This window comes from Sphaeramia orbicularis, chromosome 11 (assembly GCF_902148855.1).
Source record: "Sphaeramia orbicularis chromosome 11, fSphaOr1.1, whole genome shotgun sequence".
Taxonomy (NCBI): domain Eukaryota; kingdom Metazoa; phylum Chordata; class Actinopteri; order Kurtiformes; family Apogonidae; genus Sphaeramia; species Sphaeramia orbicularis.
Genome location: NC_043967.1, coordinates 37020073 through 37035531, shown reverse-complemented (window position 1 = coordinate 37035531; position 15459 = coordinate 37020073). Strand labels below are relative to the sequence as shown.

Sequence of the window (15459 nt, the reverse complement as noted above, 5' to 3'; positions counted from 1 at the left end):
GGGCCAGTTTTCCTTCAGAATCACTCCTTGACTCAGTGACACTGCTTCTAATCCAGGCTTTTCTACATGGACCTGACACCTACTCTTCGTCCTGTGAGACCATCGTTTGCCATCGTTGGACATTTCACTTTTTTTTTTCTCGCATTGCTGCATGTAAAATAGTGTATAGAGCAGTGGAAATGTGGAATTCCTTACTAGAGCTGCACAATATATCGTTCGAGCATTGTCATCACGATGTACCTGTGCACCATAGTTACATCGCAGGTCCTACAATGTAGGAGGAAAATGAACTTACGTGTTCTCATCTAATTTCAAGAGTATATGACACAAACTGCACACACCGATCCACCAGTCACAATCCAATTTAATCAGTTTGGAGTGACTTGCTGGTAACAAAATTGAAAAATGAGCAATGAACAAGAGAAAATCACTTGGTGCCAAAAAGAAAAGCAACGTCAGTTATCTGGAATTATTTCGGCTTCAAGAAGGATGATACTGAAACACTTGTTCTGTGTTGACACTGCCTTGCAATTGTTGCCACGAGAGGAAACACAATTAATTTGTTCAACCATTTACGTTGGCAACTGAGTAGGGCTGGGTAAAAAAATCGATTTAATCAATTTTGGATCAATTTCTTTTTAATTTTGCGCAATCGATTAATGGTGGATGAGATCGATTTTTCAGAGCAGGACCACGAGTAAATGACCCAGAAACCACCGACACAGAAGTGCGGCCGGCTCCGTTTTGGGAGTCCCTTGTATTGGTCATGCTCGCGACAGTTCTGGCGCAGGAGGAACAAGGAGGAAGGGTGGGGAAAACCCCTCCATGGGAGATCCTCCCAGCCTCAAACTGGACCCTGCAGTGCAGAGGAACTGGCCGGCGGAGGCGGGTTGCGGAAGCCGGTCGTTCTAGAACTATTAACTTGGATCACCTGTGGCTGAGGGCGGAGTTAGAGGAGTAGTAAAGCGGAAATCACAAAGCTCCGCCCACCCTCCTCCTGCAGTGAGTTTCTTGTCCCAAGGGCCCAACATGAGTCTGTTTCAGGGGGGCCACACTGGTGTCAGTGCCCCAGGGTGACAGTAATGTGCCTTAAGGCTGGAAGCACCAGCCATAAAACAGAATAAAGATGACGAAGAAGTCCGTTCTGATCCACTGGAGAAACATGGACAAGTTTGTGTCCTGTTCATTATTTCAGAGCTGATTCATCTGTTTACTGATGAAATGTCAGATTTATTGCCTTTCTAATATCAATATTGATTCTGTGTTGCATGGCTGCGGTAGTCAAATAATCAAGTTACAATTCAAAATTGTACTTTGGTATCACTAAATGTATCTGAATCAATCAATTAATACTGAATCGAATCACAGTTAATCGATTCAGAACCTTATGAATCGAAATTGAATCGATTAAGGAAACTGGCCATGATACCCAGCCCTACACTTGAGTATTTTTTCATATCACAATATATATATCACAGGGTTTAAAAAATCACAATGTCAGTTTTTTTCCAATATTGTATAGCCCTATTCCTTACCCTATCTTTGACATTTTGTTGTTGAGGATGTGTATACATGCAATAATACTTGATGAATTATTTCAGGTATTTGAGAATGAACTGTGACTGTGTATGTGATGTTTTTAAATGCAGTTTTTTTTTGTGTTGTATCTATGGTTTGTTTCTATGGATGAACAGTACTGTGCAAAAGTCCATGGCTGTCTTTAGCTACATATTTATTTCTCATTCTCTTTTCTTTAGATTCAGATAGAAAATACAGAAAATATGTCTGCAACCTTAACACACACAAAAAAACTGAACTAAATATATTCTAAAGGTTTAAATCAGTATTTATTGTGACCTCTGACCCCATGACAAGAAGCAGCACAAATAGTTAGAAACATTTGATGTGTTGAATGAAACCTGGTATAAAACATCAGAAAATGTCATATTTTTTTCAACAGAAGGGTTAAATACATATTATGTGTAATGGGAGGTTACACTGAATACCACTTTGGTTTATAGAAACTGTTTTTTTTACCTGAAACTTTTGTTTTTACTGAGGTGCATACTTAACGTTAGGGCTGCAGGATTAATCCTTAAAAGATTGTGATCTCGATTCACACATGTACACGATAAACATACTATACTACTGCTATAAATAGGATTGTAAAGTAAGTGTAATATTCACTTTCATTAGCCATTTAAAAGGTTTAGAAATAATAGTCTTTGTCAAAAAAAAAAGGCCAAAAAGAGAGTTTTTTGTGCATGCAAACATAGGAATATTAACTCAAGGATAAGCTGATTTAGTTTGGTTGTGGCCTTCATCAACTGCAAATCTAAGCCTCTATTAAATTTGCACACACTCATGTGATGGTCATGGGCATTGTATAATAAATCCTTTTATATAATTACAAAGCTAATTCATCAATATCATTAAATAGAAACTGCAGCATGTGTATAACTGTGCAGGAAATGATTCTGATACTTTCTAATGTTAAACAGCGTGACTGCCATGCAAATTTCCTATGATTTCTCCCCTTTCGTGGTAATGTTTTTAATCCTCAGATTCTTTCTTTAAGCTCTTCTTGAGATCCACCCACATAAAGAGAAATGCTGACATGTTCAAGGATTCAAGGAGGACTCAAGGAGAATTTATTGTCATTCCGATCAAGTATGTTGTACATGAGAGGAACGGAAATAGTAACGTCTTGGTAAAAAGACAATGCACTACAAAAATCTAAATCTTACCAAGTGTATTTTTCTCATTTCTAGTCCAAATATGTCATCACACTTAAAATAAGACATAATCACAGAAAGAGTAACTTTTCAATGAGATATAAGAACTGATTTTCTCATTTTCACTTGTTCCATTGGCATTTTTTGCTTGAATTAAGCAAAAAAAAAAAAAAAAAAAAATCTGCCATTATATTTCATTTACAGGTTACTCGTTAGGTGATTATGTCTTATTTTAAGTGTGATGAGATATTTGGACTACAAATGAGAAAAATACACTTGGTAAGATTTAGATTTTTGCAGTGTGCCAAGATAAGAAACTATAAATAATAATAATAATAAAAAAAAGATAGGATTTAGACCATAAATATCCCTAAAAATATGATAAAGTATGATAGATGAACTGATTTTCCCTCCCCTTCCTGCGTCAAAATAACAAATTTTCCAGTTAAAGACCTTCTTAACATTTCTGAATGACATGTACAGGGTTCGTACAGGTGCTTGAAATCCTTGAAAATTACTTGAATTTCAATGTTGTGTTTTCAAGGTCTGAAAAGTGCTTGTATTTTAGTTTAAGTGCTTGAAAGTTTTCGCAATTATAACTCTGTGATGGGATTTATTTGTTTATTTTGAATATTAACTGTAAGGTTAGATGTCAAGCCAAAGCTACTTACAGAGAGGTGATACATTTAGAAAAATAAAACTTTATGTCAAAAAAGAAAATTAGTTGGTGCTCTCAGGTCGACTCCAGGTACATTTTTATCTTGGGCTTGAAGAACAGCAAGTGGCTTCGCTTTTTTTTTTTTTTTTTTTTTTGATAAAACTTTGTGTTCTCCTTTAATTTCTTAACATTTTGCTATAATGAAACATAATTTTAGATGTTTACAGCATAGTATAATGTACATGATGGTGATAAAAAGTGAAAAAAATAGTCATGAGTGTATGTATTCCTGTAGATAGGGTGCAATATGAGGCTGTGCTGTAAAAATTTTGAAAATGACAGTTAAAAGTGCTTGAAACGTGGTTGAATTTGACCTTAAAAATGTGTACGAACCCTGCATGTAAAAAAGTCCTCTCCAGATGATTCTGACTTTTATTCTTTGGTTCAGACACAGTGGATGGATCTACAGGTGTGAAAGTCACCTTACGACCAGGACTCAACACAGTGGTGCAGTGGTTAGCACTTGTGCCTCACAGACAGAAGGTCATGGGTTCGATTCCGACACCAGTCCATGGGGGTGGGACCTTTCTGTGTGGAGTTTGCATATTCTCCCCATGTTTGTGTGGGTTCTCTCTGGATACTCTGGCTTCCTCCCACCATCCAAACACATGCACTGATACATTAATTGGTTAATCTAAATCACCCATAGGTGTGAATATGAGAGTGATTGTTTGTCTCTATATGTTCAGCCCTGCGATGAACTGGCGAAATGTCCAGGGTGTACCCTGCCTTCGCCCGTAAGTAGCTGGGATAGACTCCAAGCGACCCCCGTGACCCTAGTGAGGATAAAGAAGGTTCAGAAAATGAATGAATGAATGAAAAGTGGTTGAATTTGACCTTAAAAATGTGTACGAACCCTTCATGTAAAAAAGTCCTCTCCAGATGATTCTGACTTTTATTCTTTGGTTCAGACACAGTAGATGGATCTACAGGTGTGAAAGTCACCTTACGACCAGGACTCAACACAGTGGTGCAGTGGTTAGCACTCGTGCCTCACAGCAAGAAGGTCATGGGTTCGATTCCAACACCAGTCGACTGGGTGGGACCTTTCTGTGTGGAGTTTGCATGTTCTCCCCATGTCTGCGTGGGTTCTCTCTGGGTACTCCGGCTTCCTCCCACCATCAAAACACATGCACTGATACGTCAATTGGTTAATCTAAATCACCCATAGGTGTGAATATGAGAGTGATTGTTTGTCTCTATATGTAAGCCCTGAGATGAACTGGTCACATGTCCAGGGTGAACCCCGCATTCGCCCGAAAGTAGCTGGGATAGACTCCAGGCGACCCCCGTGACCCTAGTGAGGATAAAGAAGGTTCAGAAAATGAATGAATGAATGAAAAGTGGTTGAATTTGACCTTAAAAATGTGTACGAACCCTGCATGTAAAAAAGTCCTCTCCAGATGATTCTGACTTTTATTCTTTGGTTCAGACACAGTGGATGGATCTACAGGTGTGAAAGTCACCTCACGACCAGGACTTGACTTCCAAGTGTGGGTTCACTTTTCCATTAATAAGCTGATCACACATGTTAAAGTGAATTTCCTTAAGCAGATACTGAATGCATGGCTGCAGCTCTTTACATAATCACATCACAGCTCTCAGTGTGAGTCCCATCACCCCTCAGGAGGAAAGGGAATGCATTAAGATACGTGGCACAAATGTCTATAGGATGCATTGAACAAATGTCGAATAGGTCCCTAAAGGACCCCCGATCGAGCTTGTGTTTGACTGCCTGAGGTTGTGTGTGTGTGTGCATTTATGGGTCTTTCCCCCTTCCTTGTTTATTTCCTCTCTCTCTCTCTCTTGTGTCTGTCTCCTTGACCGCCGTGCCCTGCTCTTCCTTCCACAAAAGCGTCCATTGGTCCGTCTCAGCCGTTTCCCAGCGGAGGTCCGTGGGCTGAGGAATCCCCTTCAGAGTGGGCCTTTATCTGGAGCCATGCCAGCGCTAGGAGAGGCCTGATTTTAAAAGGACCCTCTGTAGACCCGCTGTCAAGCACAGAGAGAGGCAGACCTGATGGATATCTGAGCTTCTCACAGAGAGGCTGGCACAGGGAGGCCCGGCTCGGCCAACAAAACCTGCTGGCCCCTGTAGCATTCTCCCACTCTTGTTCATTCATTTCCGCTCTCAGTCTGTGTGATTCCATCTCCGACACTCGTCTGTTTCCTGTTTAGTCTTTCCCGCGGTGTAGTTCGCTGACAGAGCTGTGGATGAACCTGCCTTCGGTTTGGCTTAATATGAAGACGACCTTATCAGAGATTTATAAATGTTTTAGAAATGGGTTGTAAACGAACATCTAATGCCGCGTTTCCACTATGTGGAGCCATCTCGACTCGGCTTGGCTCAGCGTGACTCGGTATTCCTGGAGTCCATTTTCCATTACAGGATACCACTGACTTTACAGTACCTGGTCGTCATAGCGATGCGGTGCGTTATTTCCATGTCGTCTGCTCAGAGAGTCGCTGAAAACTCGTTCATTGCGTGTTGTCTCGTCTGAATTTTTACGTCGGCCACCAAAGACTGAATCTCCTCGACCGACCGTGATGTAGTTTTGGGCTTTTCTCACAATTTACAGATTCATTACATTACATTCATTACAATGTACAGATCACAGTGGATCTACAAGTGCACAAAACATTTAGTAAAAGGCAGAATATTGTTAAAATTACACTAAATTTTCTTAAGATATTTCAGGTTATTCATATTTTTTGGTGAAAAGATAGTTTGTAAATGTAAACATGTTCATGGAATTTAACGTTTTTACACTAAAACAAAGAGAAAAATTTGTAGTTGTCAATATGTATCTGTTATTTTGATTGTAATTTACTAGTCTGGTCTATATGAGATTGAATTGGGCTGAATTTGCCCCCCTCAAGTAAAATGTAGTTCACTGACAGAGCTGTGGATGAACCTGCCTTCAATTTGACTTTATATGAAGACGACCTTATCAGAGATTTATAAATGTTTTAGAAATGGGTTGTAAACAAACATCTAATGCTGCATTTCCACTACATGGAACCAGGTCGGCTTGGCTCGACTCGGTATTCCTGGAGACCGTTTTCCATTACAGGATACTACTGACTTTACAGTACCTGGTCGTCATAGCGATGCGGTGCGCTATTTCCGTGTCGTCTGCTCAGAGAGTCGCTGAAAACTCGTTCATTGCGTGTTGTCTCATCTGAATTTTTACATCGGCCACCAAAGACGGAATCTCCTCGACCGACCGTGATGTAGTTTTGGGCTTTTCTCACAATTTACAGATTCATTACATTACATTCATTACAATGTACAGATCACAGTGGATCTACAAGTGCACAAAACATTTAGTAAAAGGCAGAATATTGTTAAAATTACACTAAATTTTCTTAAGATATTTCAGGTTATTCATATTTTTTGATGAAAAGATAGTTTGTAAATGTAAACATGTTCATGGAATTTAACGTTTTTACACTAAAACAAAGAGAAAAATTTGTAGTTGTCGATATTTATGTTATTTTCATTGTAATTAACTAGTTTGGTCTATATGAGATTGAATTGGGCTGAATTTGCCCCCTGATGTAAAATGAAGTTCACTGACAGAGCTGTGGATGAACCTGCCTTCAATTTGACTTTATATGAAGACGACCATATTGAAGATTTATAAATGTTTTAGAAATGGGTTGTAAACGAACATCTAACAAAACCTTCACTGATTTAGTTCAGGGGTGTCAAACTCATTTTAGTTCAGGGGTTCACATACAGTCCAATATGATCTGATGTGGGCTGATCCAGTAAAATAATAACATAATAATATATAAATAATGCCAGTTCCAAACTTTTTATGTCTATCTTCTGTTTTATAGTGAAAAAAGTAAAATTGTATTATGAAAATGTTTACATCTACAAACTATCTTTTAAAAAAATGAATGAAATGAAGTGCAATTTTAACAATTTAATTTTAGTACATTTCAGGTTATTCATATTTGTTTAGGTTATTCACATTTTTTGTGAAAAGATAGTTTTTAAATGTAAATATGTTCATGTAATTTAACTTTTTTACACTAAAACAAAGAGAAAAAGTTGTAGTTGTCATTATGTATCGGTTATTATCATTGTAATTTAGTAGTCTGATCCATTTCAGATTAAACTGGGCTGAATTTGCCCCCTGAACTAAAATGATTGTTAATATCTTAAGTGAAATTTTTTGCATTTACAAATTCATTCCACATGCTGGATTGGACCATTTGGTGGCCTGATTTCGGTCCATGGGCCGTATGTTTGACACCTGTAATTTAGGTTCACTATTTGGCAAAAATCAAGTTACTTCTGCACTTTTTAAGCAATTTTTGTCCATGGATTTTTAATTATTTTGTTAAATCTTTACTTTATTCACTTTACCAATGACCACCAGTGACTGATCTAAATTGTTTAATAACTTCTGATCCACTAATTCAATCAATACACAACTAATTCAGGTTAAAAGCAGTTTCTCAGCTTTTCACTGATATCACATGTGTCTTATTTGGATGTTCAGAGCCACTGAAACATTGTCACCTTTTGCAACATTGGATCACCAAAAAAAAAAAAACGTGTAGTTTAACAAATATGTTGCTCAGTTTATGATATATTTTGCTGAAAAAGTCACTTTTTCTTCAATTTTCTGTTTGATGTAATAACAAATGATGATAAATGAGCTTTAATGAACATCTTCATGAGGAGTAGATCAAATCAATAGAAAATAGCTGATTTTCACTAAAAAATGCAAAATGTAAAATGGATGATATTGTAATAAATGGTGACAAATCACATGAAATTCAACTTTAAGGGTTAAAACACAGTATTCCCAAAAGTGCTGTATGTGAATCTGTTTTAAGATACGCTGACAGTGGTTTAATTCTAATTCGAAAAGTAAATCTCTGTTCACTATCTGTCATGCAGTACCCTTTTTGTTTTTTTACCTACCTAACCTACTGAATAACCTGATTGTAAAGCATTTATAAAGCCTTCATAAAGACCGGCATCCTGTTGTGAAGTGGTACTTTAGGTTTTCTACTTGTCGATGCTACAGAAGGTTGTTGCAGGATCACAAGGTTGTATTCGAAAAGGAGAATGAATACAGAAGATGTTTTAATGAGAGCTTTTCATTTCCTTTATGCAGAACTAGTAACAGTTTCTCAAATGGAGATGGAGGTTACGCTGAGTGTGTTTTGTGTTTTTTTTCTCTTACACAACCAAGGAAATAGTTTCTTCTGAGGGTGGTTTTGTGTGAAGAGTATGAAGTTTCCTTATTGACACTGGTCTTATTGTGTTCTGGCTTTTGCTTTGACTCAGAATCACAGTGTTCCTTGTTTGACATCATGACAGACAGGGTTCACACTGGGTCTTAAAAAGTCTGGAATTTACGTTTAGTACCTTGAAGAAGTCTTTAAAAGGTATTAAATTTGATATGAAAAGTGTTAAGTTATGTCGCCAAACAAAACCATCTTCTGATCTAAAATGTTTAATACCTGTTGATCCATTAATTCTATCAATACATGTAAATAATTGTTGTAAAATACAGTTTGTCATCTTTTCATAGTCATCAGATATGACCTATTTGGACGTTCAGATTACCATGGAAACGCCGTCATCTTCTACAACATTGATTCACCTGTAAAACCCATGGAGTTTGATTAACCCTTTCATGCATAGTGATCACTACAGTGGACAGCTGATCAAAGATGTTTTCTTGAATATTTATGGATTTATTGTTTTGTGCATCATCCCATATGCTGCAATTCATACCATTACTGTAACTTTACTGTAGATAAACCTGATCTGCAGTAACATGTTCGAATGGAAAAAATTGCTAATTGTTACTAGACTGAAATAAACAGTTTTGGGTTGTTTTTTTTTTCTAAACAAAAAGTTGTTTGTTTTTTTGCATATTATCTCCATGCAGGTATGTTAAAATGTGGGAACACATCAGATTAGCAGCATTAAAAATGTTTTTATTTCATAGTTTTCATGTAGTATAAGAGTAAATAAATGTTTCTTTGCTTCTAAAATCAAACGCATGGTGTCCAGCTGAGTGAACATTTTTGTAACTCTGTGATTAAATAGATTCATAAAAAATCTATCGCTTTTTTTTTTCATGCCTAAAGAGGAATAAAAACACTCCAGAAAAAAATCTTGATTAAGGTTCTCATAATTCATGCATGAAAGGGTTAATGACAGTGGATGGAAACACTTGGTTTATGTTCAGTTAATGATAGATTTGACTGAAAAAGTCACTTTTTCTGCAGTTTTCTCTGCTTTTAATATATTAACCCTCAACTTTAAACTGAGGCTAACCTAGTTTTTCAAATATAGGGAAACTGGAGAATAAAGCTACGACAGAGTATTAGGGCCACATAAGAAAATAAAAACACTTGTCACTAGGAGTATAAAGTCATAAAATATCTATATAAAACCTGTAATTTTATGATAATAAAGTCGAATACAAAAAGAATCACAATGGTATGAGAATAAAGTCGTAGTTATTAAAAAAAAAAAAAAAACATAAAAATGTCATTCGTTTATGAGATTAAAGTCGTCCTATTCCGACTATAAAGCCACAATATTACAAGAATAATGTGGTAATTTAAAAACAGGTGGTAAAAATCTCATAATTTCCCAGAATAAAGTCGTCCCCTGCTGATCCACAGCAGTAGTATGTGTGTTGTATAAAGTACTGGATCTGAACTAGATGTAGATCCTGCATATATTCACTGGGGTCAGTCCACGGTCTACTGTAAATGCACTTTGGATCAGCTGGTTCTGGGCCCTAGTTTTGGACCCTGGTTGTCAGTAATGATGAAACCATGTAAATTTGTTTCAGGTCAAAATAGCGATGATCCCCTCCACCCTGGATGTCAGGATCCTCCATTTCTGTCCACGTCAGTGTTCGTGGACCACTTGTTCTTTGGTAGCTCGTACAGATCCATGTCCAGTCCAATTGTCCTTCATTTAATTTCATATTTCACATTTTCCCGGTGTCGCTGTGTTTACTGCTATACTCCGTCATGTTGAGCAGGTTGGTTTAAAACACTCAGTCTGACTTAGAGGGGCGTGGCCTGGGGGGGAAGTGACGTATGTGCATATCCTCTATATGAATGAGTGGAAGTTTTAGTTTAGTTTAGGTTAGTTTAGTTTACTTTAGTTTAGTTTAGTTTAGTTTAGTTTAGGTTAGTTTAGTTTAGGTTAGGTTAGTTTAGTTTAGGTTAGTTTCCTTTAGTTTAGTTTAATTTAGTTTAGGTTAGGTTCCTTTAGTTTAGTTTAGTTTACTTTAGTTTAGTTTAGTTTAGGTTAGTTTCCTTTAGTTTAGTTTAGGTTAGGTTAGGTTAGGTTACTTTAGTTTAGTTTAGTTTCCTTTAGTTTAGGTTAGTTTAGGTTAGGTTAGGTTAGTTTCCTTTAGTTTAGTTTAGGTTAGGTTAGTTTCCTTTAGTTTAGTTTAATTTAGTTTAGGTTAGGTTCCTTTAGTTTAGTTTAGTTTACTTTAGTTTAGTTTAGGTTAGTTTCCTTTAGTTTAGGTTAGGTTAGGTTACTTTAGTTTCCTTTAGTTTAGGTTAGGTTAGTTTAGTTTAGGTTAGGTTAGTTTCCTTTAGTTTAGTTTAGGTTAGGTTAGTTTCCTTTAGTTTAGTTTAATTTAGTTTAGTTTAGGTTAGGTTCCTTTAGTTTAGTTTACTTTAGTTTAGTTTAGTTTAGTTTAGGTTAGTTTCCTTTAGTTTAGTTTAGTTTAGGTTAGTTTACTTTAGTGTAGTTTAGGTTAGGTTAGGTTAGTTTAGGTTAGGTTAGTTTAGGTTAGTTTACTTTAGTTTAGGTTAGTTTACTTTAGTGTAGTTTAGTGTAGTTTAGTTTAGTTTAGGTTAGTTTACTTTAGTTTAGGTTAGTTTACTTTAGTGTAGTTTAGTTGAGGTTAGTTTACTTTAGTTTATTTCAGACACAGACATAATACAAAACATATGAAACAAAAATAAAAATAATAATAAACAATACACAAATAAAAAAATCAAACAATAGAAAAATAATAATAATAATGATAAACAATACACAAATACACAGTCACATACACACATACATACACAAATACAGTCACATACATACACACATACAGTCACATACACACATACAGTCACATACACACATACATACACACATACAGTCACATACACACATACATGCACACATACAGTAACATACACACATACATGCACACATACAGTCACATACACATCAGTTTATTGTCTACTGCTGTACACACACGTCTGCACCCCCATGTTTACATACACACACCATACAATAAAACAACCTGTCAATCCAAATAATGATCATAGCTGTCCTTGAGCCAGATATTGTGAAAATAACATTTCTTTGTACATTTTCTTGAATTTTTGAATATTTGGACACTGCTCCTTTTGTTCTTTTCATCAAAAAAACAAACAAAAAAAAAACTATACATTTTGAAAAATTAGCCCCATGCCCATTGTCCCCTCCCATGACCTTTGATTGGATTTAAATCCCACCGTTACTTCACACAAACCAGTTTTAACTTGGATTGTGCAATTTACCCCTCCTCACTCATGCATGAAAATCTGGGTCTGTAAATTTGGACAAATATCCACCATTCCCCTACCTACCGACGTCCATAAAAGAAAATTCTAAAAATTATCAAATGCGGAACTGGGGGTAATTTTTCAAAATGTATAGGGTTTTTTTTTTTTTTTTTTTATACACCCTGTAGTTTGTTTTGCTTCTCGTGTGTTTCGTTCCGGGAGGGAAAATGACAGGAGTCTCATCTATTTGAATGGAGTCGTTGTCGGCTGAGTGATGAGCCAATTAAGCCGAGCTGCCGAGGTAGTCTGATTACTGGAGCTTACCACCACGATACGGCCTAATTCGGCTGTAATGAGCACGGCTGAGGAGGCTGGCATTACTCACTTTAAAACCCTCCTTCAAGGATGAGCTCATTCTGTGTACTGTTTTGAAGAGAACCTGAGGTTTTCACAGATCGGCCAACTCCGTACAAAGTCATTGTTCATCGCCTCAAAAGTCGGTGTTGTTGTCATAACACGGTGATTCATGAATCAGGCGGCGACCCACTGCCTCATGTTTAAAGCACGTCTGGAAAAGCTGACTGCGAGCTTTGTTTTAAGCGATGATGGCACACACGGGGAATCAGACGGATGCCTTCTACGCACACAGGCAACACCAGTTAGGACCTTTATTTTATGTTATCATTTCAGACTGACCTTGGTCTAATACATGAAAGTAATTATAACAAATGAGCTAACCATAAAACTAAGGAAACAGTGGTTATATTAGACGGCCGTAAACCTTTAACATCAAGGGACCCGCTGATAAATGAGGTCTATGATCTTATTCTTATACTGCGTGTTTAAATTAGGTAGAAAAAGTCGAATAAAACTGTAAAATTCACACTGTAATAAAGACTCTAGCGATTAGCTGTTATACCATAAAAAACAATAAATCAAGGATGTCTTTATTTTAATGTTCAGAACACAGAATTAAGCGTAATGATTAATTTTTAACCCTTAAAGTGTCGTTTCTTTTACTGATCGCCTTTAGTGAGCTGTCTATAAGTAAGTTAATTAATGACTAAATCAAGTAGCCATGTAATGGGATTTGAATGTAAGCTATTTTACACACTGAAACATGTCATAATCACATCCCCTGGTGCTTTCTTACCTCACACAGACCACATATTAACTGTTAAAGCCATGTGTTATAGAATATGTGCATCGTGACATAAAAATTAGGAAGAAAAAGTCGAATAAAACTGTAAAATTCACACTGTAATAAAGACTATAACGATTAGCTGTTATACCGTAAAAATAATAAATCAATCATGTCTGTATTTTAACCCTTTCATGCATACTGGTCACTACAGTGGACAGTTATTTTGTTGTTTTAGTTGCAACACAGTGGACGCTTATGCACCGTCCCATACACTGCAATTCATACCAGTACTGTAACTTTATGTTCTTGATAAACCTAATCTGCAGTAACATGATTGAGTGTAAATCAGTTGCTAATTGTTATTAACTGTAATTAACAGTTTTCTTCAACACAAAGGTTTTTTTTTTTTATTTTATCTCCATGAAGTGAGTAAGAACTAGTATTAGAGTATGATAAAAGGTGAGAAAACATCAGATTAGCAGCATCACAAATCCTTTTGTGTCACGGTTGCATATATCACTTTCTGATATTGTGTTTTAAATACATGTTTCTTTGCTTCAAAAGTTAAGCACATGGTGTCCAAATGAGAGGACATTTTTGTAACTCCATGAAAAATAGGTTAATTTATTAAAAAAGAAAAAATAATAATAATCTCGTTTTTTTCATACCTATCGGAATAAAAACACAAAAACAACAACAACAACAAAAATCTTGATAATGTTCTCATAATTCATGCATCAAAGGGTTAATGTTCAGAACACAGAATTAAGTGTAGTGATTAATTTTTAACCCTGAAAGTGTCATTTCTTTTACTGATTGCCTTTAATGAGCTGTCTATAAGTTAATTAATGACTAAATCAAGTAGCCATGTAATGGGATTTGCATGTAAGCTATTTTACACACTGAAACATGTAATAATCACATCCCCTGCTGCTTTTCTTACCTCACACAGACCACATATTAACTGTTAAAGCCATGTGTTATAGAATATCTGTATCGTGACTGACATAAAAATTAGGAGGAAAAAGTCGAATACAATTGTAAAATTTACATTATAATAAAGACTAGCGATTAGCTGTTATAGCATAAAAATAGTAAATCGAAGATGTCTGTATTGTAATATTCAGAACTAGGGATGTAACGATATGAAAATTTCATATCACGGTTATTGTGACCAAAATTATCACGGTTATCATTATGATTGCAGTATTGTTGAAATTGTGCTCAAAATGTTCAAAAAGTACTAATACACACACTTAAATAATTTAACCAAGTTGTATTTTAGGGTCTGAGCCTATTATATACTATATAAACAGATGTTTACTATACCCATGTTTGGTATCTGTTTTTTCAGCACAACTTCATCTATATCATCTGTCTGTTATTTTTTTCATTTTAACCTACTATATCAACACAAAGGGACAGAAAAAACACAAAAAATATGAAATCCAATTTGAAAAATGTATATAATTTATTGCTTAAATAACACACAGATGCTTAACGAACCTTTTCAAAGACTTAAAAAGTGAATATTAGTTCCAAATATTAGGTATAGAAAATTAAAATTGTAATAAATTAAAACTATACTCAAATATTTGACATAAACGCAAATCTTTACATAGGGTTTTTTTCCCCTAAAAGTGCGATAATCAAACATGGTTATCATGATAATTAGAATTTAAACGGTAATACTAACCGTCTGGAATTTTACCGCAGTTTATCGTTATACTGGTAATCACTAGATCCATATTCAGAACACAGAATTAAGTGTAATGATTAATTTTTAACCCTTTTAAGTGTCGTTTCTTTTACTGATCGCCTTTAGCGAGCTGTCTATGAGTAAGTTAATTAATGACTAAATAAAATAGCCATGTAATGGGATTTGCATGTAAGCTATTTTACACACTGAAACATGTAATAATCACATCCCCTGGTGCTTTCTTACCTCACACAGACCACATATTAACTGTTAAAGCCATGTGTTGTAGAATATTCCTATTGTGAGCGACATAAAAGAATACATTTGTTATTGCTGCATCCTTAAAACTTATTATATTCAGCCAGGACTCGGGGCTGTCAGTAAAATAGCATCTCATTTCACTTTTTTATGCCATTGTGCTTTGCAATAAACTCCAGGCTATCCAAGTCTACCAAATCAGTGTTGGCCAATATCCTCTACAGCTCCTCAGGTATCCATATACAACAGCAGCGTACAAATATTGAAACACAGATTAATTTCCTCTGCCATTCCTGTACGCTCACAGTCCACCCCATGGTGCCAGTAAGATGATACCTCCCTGCCTGTCAGC

General features: G+C 35.9%; 1 protein-coding gene across 1 annotated transcript in view; it reads left to right on the top strand.

Moving 5' to 3' along the window:
- ext1b (exostosin glycosyltransferase 1b) overlaps window positions 1-15459 on the top strand; it is a 382194-nt gene that overhangs the window by 168820 nt on the left and 197915 nt on the right. The window lies entirely within an intron of this gene.